This window comes from Vespula pensylvanica, chromosome 6 (genome assembly GCF_014466175.1).
Source record: "Vespula pensylvanica isolate Volc-1 chromosome 6, ASM1446617v1, whole genome shotgun sequence".
NCBI lineage: Eukaryota > Metazoa > Arthropoda > Insecta > Hymenoptera > Vespidae > Vespula > Vespula pensylvanica.
In genome coordinates, this window is record NC_057690.1 from 4,850,535 (window position 1) to 4,860,575 (window position 10,041).

General features: G+C 33.5%; 1 protein-coding gene across 5 annotated transcripts in view; it reads right to left on the bottom strand.

Annotated features, from left to right (window-relative positions):
* LOC122630191 (AF4/FMR2 family member lilli-like) overlaps positions 1–10,041 on the bottom strand; it is a 110,914-nt gene that overhangs the window by 77,397 nt on the left and 23,476 nt on the right. For 3 of the 5 annotated variants that reach the window (XM_043814429.1, XM_043814432.1, XM_043814431.1), the window contains one exon: positions 150–800. The gene's annotated coding sequence lies outside the window, so the exon portion shown is untranslated. Of the gene's footprint in view, positions 1–149; positions 1,238–10,041 lie in introns of those variants that run through there. The other 2 variants (XM_043814434.1, XM_043814428.1) reach the window with 1 other exon arrangement.

Sequence of the window (10,041 nt, forward strand, 5' to 3'; positions counted from 1 at the left end):
AAAAAAAAAAAAAAAAAAAAAAAAAAAGAAAAGAAAGAAAGAAAAAGAAGGAAATTAACAAGAAAGAAACGTTCATTAGAGAAAGAAAAGAATTTCCTTGTTTCCATGTCCTTGTATCGAAGAAAATAATCGAACGTAAAGTTACTCACGTGAGCCTTGTGTTCGGGGGTAGAGGGTAGATTCGGGGTATTTGGCAGAGAGCCCCCTGTGGGGGCGCAGTGCCGCAGCCGCGCCAGGGCCGTACGAAGTCCCTCCGTCACGAGGCTCTTTTATTTATTCTCCTTCTCTCGGTCTCTCCTTCACCAACGCCAACGACGTTTTCGAGACTCTCCTATCGCAGTGACAGCCTCGACGACGACTTCCTCTTTCCAACTCGATGTCCCTGACCCGACTGATTTCACCTTTGTGACGACGCTTCACGAGGACCATCTCACGCTCGACAAAAACTCGAACGTTCCGAGACAACGTCTGATCTCGATAACATTTACCTTCGTTCTCTCTCTCTCACTCTCATTCACTCACTTTGTTTCCTTTCTTTTCTTTCTCTCTCGATTTAGAGTTTACTTTTTTTTTCTCCCTATTTCGTTCTTCTCTTCCTTTTTCTATTATTATTATTATTATTATTATTATTATTATTATTATTATTCTCTTTCTTGGAATTGGAACAGTGTTATTCTCCTCTTTCTTCTTTCTTAACGTCTTATCTCTCTAACTGCTCCTTCTTGGAAGGACTAAAGAACGACGAAGGTCCTTCCTCTTAGTCAAAAGGAAAGGAATCTTATCATCCCTCTTACAGAGCCCTGTGGGTGCCGATAGAATTATTATAAATTTCGTCTTGCGAAAGCTACTTTTCTCTCTCTTTCTCTCTCTCTCTTTCTTTCTCTCTTTCTCTATCTATCTATCTATCTCTCTACGTCTATCTGTCTCTTTCTATCCTTTCTCTCCCTCCCCCTACCCTTCTGTCTAGCTTCCGCCTCCGGCTTATTCAATTATTTTACTTCGACGAGGCACCGCCGCCATCGAGGCCGCCACCGTGAATCCCGGAACGAAGATTAAAGTGCTTTTGGCGATTATGAACGATTTAGGTTAAGTATTTCCCCCTTTTTTTTTGCTTTCGTACGTCCCATCAGTTTCACGCGAAGTCTGTTCCCTTGATTTCTTTTCGTCGCTCGTCTTCCCGTTGATTTTGTAATAATTTTTTTTCTCTTTTCTTTTTACTTTTCCCTTTCTCTCTCTCCCTCTCTGTCTCTCTCTCTCTCTCTCTCTCTCTCTCTCTCTTTTCTTTTTCCACTCTTCCTATTTTCTTTTAATTCGACATCGAGGACAGGCTATCGAGCGGGCTCGCAAGCTTCTGAAACAGAAAGCAGGATCCGTCGTGAGGAAATTGTATCGACGTGCCTGGGATTCCTCCGTCGTTACCCCCCTTTCCCTCTCTTTTTCCTTTACTCGCTATATCTCTTTCTCTCTCGCTATATCTCTCTCTCTCTCTCTCTTTCTCTTTCTCTCTCTTGCTCACTCTTTCTCTTTGGATAGTAAGCTATCCATCTCGTCGACGCAACTTTCTAAAGTTAACTTGTCAACCCCCTTAAGAGAATTCAGCCGATGCGGTCGATCCGGCTTGTAAGCTTGTTACAAAGGCGGCCGAGGGACCGATAAAAGGAATGACGACGGAAAGACGGCCGACCGGACGTCGTTATAATTATAATATTGACTTCGCGCGATGAAACTTTCGTTTGACGCGTAAGAAAGAACTTCGAGTTATCTTCTTCCATCGTATCACGACGATTACGTCCTCGACTCGAGCTTTTCTTCGTTGTAATTAATATAAAAGGGAAAAAGAAAAGTAAAGAAAAGAAAAGAGAAAAATTAGCGTATGATAAGCACTGACCATTCGAAAGAATATTTTTATTTCCTCGAAAATATTCGAACAAATCTTTTGGAATAAATTTTTTTTTTCCTTTATTTTATTCTTCTTATTTTTGTTTTCGCATAATTAAATTAATGCTAGCAGCGATCCGCACTGAGTACAGTGATTTTTTTTTATTTTCTTTTTTATTTGCATATATGCATATTCATAAATTTGAAACACCACCTTCGACGGCAATAATTTTATACGTTTTTGAAAAGTATGCGAATACTTTTGCAACACGTTGTTATTAGTCATTAAAGATCTCCTTGAAAAAAATTCCCGTAACAAATTTTATTAACACGGTAAATATTTTCTAATGAAGTTATTTTAAATGACAGTAATTAACCACAGCCCGAATATTATCGTAAAGAATCTAATTTATATGAATTCAGTTTAATGGAACGTTCGATCATTCGAATGGTATCGTTCGGTCGAAAGAAAGCAAATATTTTCCTACTTCCTTCCTGTATCGATCACCGTGCTATTTTACTATTCAAATCAGCATCGTATAACTAATTAACGATATGCTCGACGGAATTAATGCTGAATGAAGTTGTAAAAAAAAAAATCCACAGAAGTTGATTTATATTAAACGAGAAATATATAATAATTGAAATGGAAATATATTGGTCGAGAGATAATATAATTTCAATATATCCTAAAGCTCTTTCGTTGTATTAAATTTATTGATATTATACAAAATTCTCTATATGAAATACAAAATAATGCGATCGAACGATCTTCATATTAACTCTTTCATATAATTTATTAATAAATAAATAATATAAATAAATATTACTTGTTTGAAAAACGGGCAGAGAAAAAGAAAAATGAATTAGTAATATATAATTTGTTGTATAATTCGAATTATTTGTACATTAATCCCTTCGGACAGACATAGAATAAAAATCATAAAAGTTAGAGGATTATTGGATAATTGTTAATAATTTATGCTACATTTCCAATAAGCATTAAAAGAATTCTTATCTACTGTCAAGAAAAAAAAAATTAATTTTCAATTAATTTTCTATTCTCTCATTTCTTCTTATTATACATTTTGTAATATTGAGTATCAAAATTTTTTAAATATGACTACGTTCGATTGTTCAAACATTCTTTTTTCCTAACTTAAGTTGCTTATTATTATTATTGTTATTTAAATATTACACAATATATAAATACATAAATAGAAACCAACTTGGGAAACAGTCACCAGCTTTATGTTGCTTGCATTTTAAACGAAGAGAACTTTCTAGTCTCTCTCTCTCTCTCTCTTTTTCTCTGTCTCCCCTTTACTATCCTTTTCTTTCCTTATGACGACGATGATTAAAATTTCCTAGTTGCGAGGAAACACGATTTATTAACGAGAAACAGCGAAAAGATCTTACCCATGAATTTCAAATGAAAGCTTCTTTTATTACAAAAAAAAGGAAATAAGAAAAACAGATAAAATCTGGTAAGAAAACAAAATAAAAGAGCGAAAGAACGAGAGAGAGAGAGAGAGAGAGAGAAAGAGAGAAAGAGAGAGAAAGGGAGGAAAAGAAAGCAAAGACAAAAAGGTCAAAAGGAAAGGAAATAAATACTCTCCTATGTTTTACATTAACGATGCTTACTTCTCTACGTGGGTTCTTTTCTACAAAGAATAATTATCCTTAGATAGGATATTCATAGAAATCAAGTCGAATTACTAAATTACATAATAAAAAATTTTATCCATTATCCAACAAATAAAAAAGAAATATATATATATACACATATATAAAAGAATCTTCTAAGTGATGAGAATCTTATGATATTCGATATAGAACGTAATAATATAAACGGTTTTTGAACGATGGAAGGAAAGAATTATATACATCTTTTAAAAATGTATCCTTTAAAATCACCGACACTCTTCGTCGTTTTAACGAGAAATAGAGCTTGCAACCAACTTAGTAATAGTGATGGTTGTGCAATAGCGTCGGTGAAGGTAGTTATGAGTTAATTTCACGGATCACGAAGATATAGTTCTCCTCGTCACTGAAGCGTCGCGTGTGAATCTAAATTCGCTGAGCTCGCAGTTATTTGATATCGAAGTTCTAGAACACAGAGAGAGAGAGAGAGAGAGAGAGAGAGAGAGAGAGAGAGAGAGAGAAAGATGGAGATGGAGATAGAGATAGAGGTAAAGCTAGAGCTAGAGATAAAGACAAAGATGAATAGAGGGAAAGAGAGAGATGGGATATGTACCTCGTTAACCTCATCAACGAGACGACAGGGCCAACGATACCAACAAATCGTGACTGACGCCTGCCAATTAGAGCATCGATCAATCCTTTGTTTTGTGTAAATACATAGACCCGTATAGATATGTATATACAGGCGTCTCTAGTTTGGCTATACTCTTCTAAAATCAACGAACGCCGGACGCAAGGGCCCACTCTCTCTCTCTTTCTCTCTTCTATATCCATCGATCCATTGAAGCTTATCGCCAAACGCTTTTTGTCTTTAATTAATTCGATGAAAATATAATAGCGGTCTATCGATTACGTTCCACCGCTCACACATCTATATTTATCGTTTGTATATGTATATAAGTTTATTATACATAAGTGCATATGTATGTATACGAGAGCTTGTAAAGAACACTTCTTGGAAAAGAAAAGAACAGAAACTATGAAAGATCATACATTTTTTTATTCCTTTTTCTGTTTTTCTTCTTTTTGTTTCATAGGAAAAATCACAAAATAAGTTTTATTATTGTGCAAGGAAGATTGAAATATTTATTGGTCTAACATTGTTAGGTATTATTTTGTATATTTGCTGCTTTTCTTTGTTCAAGAGTTTTATATATATATATATATACGTGGTATCATTAACTCGAGCTTACTGGTGTATCGTGTTTAATCGATGAAAGAATACATCATCATCCACGTTGAATTATCGGGGACCGATCGAAGCAGAGCTTCCTTTAATCAGTATAACGGGAGAGCATTCTTCGTTCAGCTTCCGCTCATCGATCCCTTTTCCTTCCTCATCATTCTCTCTCTTTCTCATTATCTCACGTAGAACTCGTCATTACGCGAAACTTGTTAGCCCGTTTGTACGAAAAAAAGTTCTGCTTTTCACATTCGTGTCCTGTATACGACTTTCTTCTTATATATAAACTCTATATAAACTCTATATATATATATATATGGATTTAATATATGTACATGTGCGCAGGCGCGTGTATTCATATATATATATAGAGAGAGGAGAATATCATGTTTTTTTTATAAGACAACGACAAGGGTAAGAAAGGATAAGGAAGACAAGAAAGAAAGTAAGGACAAAAGATATGAGAATGAGGGTTATGAGAAAGAAAGCGGAAGAAAGAAAAATAGTTAATATGTGTGCAAAGCAAGGATAAGACTTTAATTCTGAGGGAAATCAAGTTTCGTTTCTTTTTTTCTCTCCTAATCTTTTTTTTTTTCTTTTCGTTTTTAATGATGACCATCGTGAAGAAACGTAATTGTCTAACGTAGTGTGAAAAAAAAACTTTTAAAAAGAGATTACCGACATAGTAGGGTAATTAGCAATGATGCATTCCGAAGGTACACTTGTAATTAAGCTATTTCTCTTTTTCTCTCTCTTTTTCTATCTCTCTCTTTTTTTTTTCTTTCATCTTTCTTCTGCATTGCGTAATAAACGCTGGATCGTAGGTGTAAGCGTAGGTAAGGACATATATACACGAGCACACGAGCAGAATAAAAAAGAAAGAAATGGACGAAGGAGAACGGACGAAAATGAAAATGAAAATATTTCTTTTGTAATTCGATATAATTTTAGGTGGAGGCGTGATTGCATATTCGAACATATGCGTGTTTTGTGCACTAACAATTCCATTACGTTTTGTTATAATATCCGTAACTTGATAATTAACGTTCGTGCCAGCATATAAACTATAACGATCTATATCTTGAATGACTTTCTTTTATATATATATATATATATATATATATATATATATGTATGTATGTATGTATGTATGTATATTTATGTACATATGTATGTACATGATTATTATTATCCTGAACATGCTCGTTATACGTAATCAAGAATTAACTTCAATTTTGTAGTGATAACCTCTCGTTGCCGCTTCATTAATTATCTCGTAAAATCGATCTTCGTCTTGAAAATGAAGTTTCAATTTATTTATCGTTCCTACAAAAATTTACGATAGTAGTTTGAAGTCGAACTTCGGTGCGCTTTAATTGTTAAAATAATTTTTTCAGAGAAGTAATAAATGTAAACTTCGTTATGAGTCATCAGATCGAGATGTAAATAGGAAAATTATTTCAATGAATCATGAATCTAATTGTGAGTATATACGAACGCAAGACCACGTAATACGAGTACGTATATTTTTATATATCATCTTCAAAAAAAAAAAAGATAAATAAAAAATGAAAAATAAAATAAAATAAAATAAATAATAAAAGAAAATATCTTATTTTCTTTATATACAATGGAATTTTTTTCTCGTCTTAACAATTCTAACTTAACAATTCGATCAAGAAACACGTGACACGAGTGATCGTAAGAAGGTAGAGTTATCGTCGTTCGAATCTTTTTGTCGGTTCTCAAACGGATTTTTCGCGAGCGTCTACCATAACAGACGTGCAAGAATCGTGTTACTTCTTTTTTTCGATCACTATCTCGCCACAGAGGCGCGTCTACACAAGATTTTTAAACGAAATTGCATGAAACACGAAAGGCTTTTTCCTTCTCCACCCGCCGTATACATTTTGTTAACACCATTTTTCGCATGTCGGTAAACGATCAGATACGATCGATAGGCTTGTCAACGACTGCGAGTTTATCGCCACTTTGCATTTCGACGCTTTCTTTATCATAGAATTAAAAAAATTTTTTTTTCATCACGATAAAATCCGCAATATTGGATGAAAAAAAAATTGTTTCTTTTTTCCTCGTTCTTTATTATTATTATTATTATTATTATTATTATTATTATTATTATTATTATTATTATTATTATTTTCTCGATATTCTCACGTGATTGAATCCATCGTTCGACGGTAATAAAAAGTGTTCATATATTTTCCTTCCCTTTCGATATTCTTTCGCGATTGCACAACCCACCATTTGACGATAATAAATATTATTTATTTATCTACGTTTGTATCTTCTTTTTTTATTTCTTGTTTGTATTTTTGTATTGTATTTTTTTTTTTTTTAGAAATTATTTTACTGACAAATAGAGGTGATACTGACACTCAGAGTGCGATTTAAATAAAATTACTTTTTCGTGACAGATCACGTTTAAACAGATTTACTTTCGTTTCTACAAACGTTTTGCGTTGAGCAAACGAATTCGAATGAGCAAAAGATAAATATTTTAAGAAACAATACTAATTGGAAACAATGCGATGTTATTTATAAAATTGATTGAGATATGGATCGAACGTCTACACGTATATACATCCAGCAACAGCCTGTTCGTTGTTCATTGTTCTTGGTGGAATTATGGTTTGAAATATCGATAGTTTCGAAAAACGTTCGGGGAGTGCATTAACCCAATTCCTTTCGGAACGTGGATCGTACTAACGATCGCGAAAGTTTGATGCCCGACCAATAGGAAGTACGTAGAAATGATCAAATTTGATACTAGCTAAAATACTATTATATTCTTTCTCACTCTTTCTTTCGCGGTTCAAAAGTCACCATTTCATTTCCTCTGTCTCTCTCTCTCTTTCTCTCTCTGTCTCTATCTCTCTGTCTCTCTACTTCTCTTTCTCTTTCCATCTGAAAGAAAGAGGTTCATTAGTTCAGTTCCAACCCTTCTGTCCGTTCGTTCGTTCGTTCGTTCGTTCGTTCGTTCGCTATTAAATTACTCTCCAATAGCAAAGTGAAAGAGCCTATGACGAAATTACGTTAACTCATATACTTATTTGATATGATTAAAAGCTTGCGTCGAACGATCGTTTTCGATATGGAGAGTTGATACGAGAAGAAAGAAGAAAAAAGAATCTCTCGCGAGACGAAACAAGTTTAACAAGTCGTAAAAAAGGAAAAAGGAAAAGGAAAAAGAGAAAGAAAAAAGAAAAAATGAAGAAGATGGAAGAGCTCTTCGAGTTGACTTTCGAAGGAAGTTCTCGTAAATCGTGTTACAAATTTAAAAAAAAAATCTCTCTTGGAGAAGAGAAAGGAAAGTAAAAAAAAAAAGAAGAAAAAAAGTGGATAGGTCGAACAACTTGATAAGAAAAACTATGTCGCACGTTCTCATTAGGATAGGGGAGGACCTTGAAAGCGGGCTAGCAAATGTTCCGGAAAATCTTCCTTGTTAGCCTCCAAGCGGCGAAGCGTAAAACTCAAGAGGGAGGGTTACTGAAGGTGAAAGGGTATGTGTGTATGCGTGTGCGTATATAGCGAGAGAATAAAATGTTAATTTTCTATTCTGATTTCTCGTGAGATACGTCATTTACAACTTCTCTTCTTGAAACTTTCTTTTTTCTTTTTCTTTTTTTTCCAAACCAATCAATTGAGAGCCTGTAAGACTTACGAGTTCACTTTACAACGATGTTTCTCTAACTTCGACGTTCCTCGAAAAATAAAGTTCTTTTCAAGATGTTTGCTGGTATACTCTCTCCTTCTCTCTCTCTCTCTTTCCCGTTCTTGTTCTTTTTAAAAAAGTTATCGAGTATCCGTCGACCGCTAAGTAATTTCTTTTCGTGTACTGGCACACTGACCCATATAAAGAGTTTTTGAGTGAAAAGAAAGAAAGAAAAAGGGAAAGAAAAAATACTGGATAGTATCAAAAAGAAGTAAAATATCGTTGTATTCGTGTATAAATTTTCTTAAAAACTCTAGTTCGCGCAATAAAATGATTATATAATATTAAAGAACAATATATATATATATATATATATATAAAGTAAAAAAATATATATATATATATAAAACGATATGTTCTGTTTAAATAGATATTACTTGGAAGTGACCCTTCGACTTTGGCATCGGGTCGCCACACAAAATTCCCTTTTAAGTATTTAGCTAGAACTCTGGGGACTAGATTGGCAACATCTTTCCTAAGTTAAAGGAGAACGACCAATCGTTGACACTTATCTCTCTCAGAACTACTTTCTTAATAAAAAATTAATATAAATATGGATATTGGTTGAATCGTGTGACCAGATTGCTTTCTTGCTGATTTAATACTTGGATTAGAGAATTCTACACGAATATCGATCGGATCAATCGTACGAATCTGTTATCAATCTGGTACATACATACTTCGTTCATATGAAATTAATTTTCATTACTGATATATCTTATTTGAAAATGGATGTTCCTGAAATTTGTTATCCGTCGTAAACTCTCTTTTCTTCTTCTACATTTTTTTTTTTTTTATTTATCTAGCACCTTTAATACGCAAACGATGATTAAGGATTAGAATTTAAAATAAAAAAACTTTGCGTTACGAAATGACTTTTAAAATATATTGCGAATCCCACGGATTATTACTAGAGATTAAACAAAAGTGCTTTAAAAGTAAAACTCATTTGTTCCCAACAACGGATTCCAACATTCGAGAAACTAATTTCAAATTGATCAAATGTTACACGGTAGATATCGTATGAAATAAAAATGTTCGAAATGAAAGCGAAGAAAGGAAAAGAAAAAAAGAGAAGATCGAAGTATGATGATAAAAGCGTGAAAAATAAAATCAAAAGAAATAAAATTAAAGAATTAATAATGATTAATAATGATTAATATAAATAATGCTCATTTTAACGAAACGAAACAAATAATAAAAGTTAACGTGGGATGTTTCGTATTAAACGGAAAACGATATACGAAAGAAGAAGTATTACCCTTATCGATGTTATTTCTAATAAAATGTTTCGTCCGTATATCAAGATAATATCCTTACGACAATCGATCTTAAGGATATAGTATAGAGAGGGAAGAAAAGAAAGATAGAAGTTTCGGTCCGAACACGTGCCTCTCCCTTTCTCGGGATAGCAGGCTACGAAATCGATTTTTAAAGCTTATCGTAATACTCTTTCTCTTTTCTACGTCTCTTTATTTTATTTGCTTCTGTCGCCTCTTGTTACGCTCACTTCTCTGTACCTTTTTTCTTTTTTTTTTTT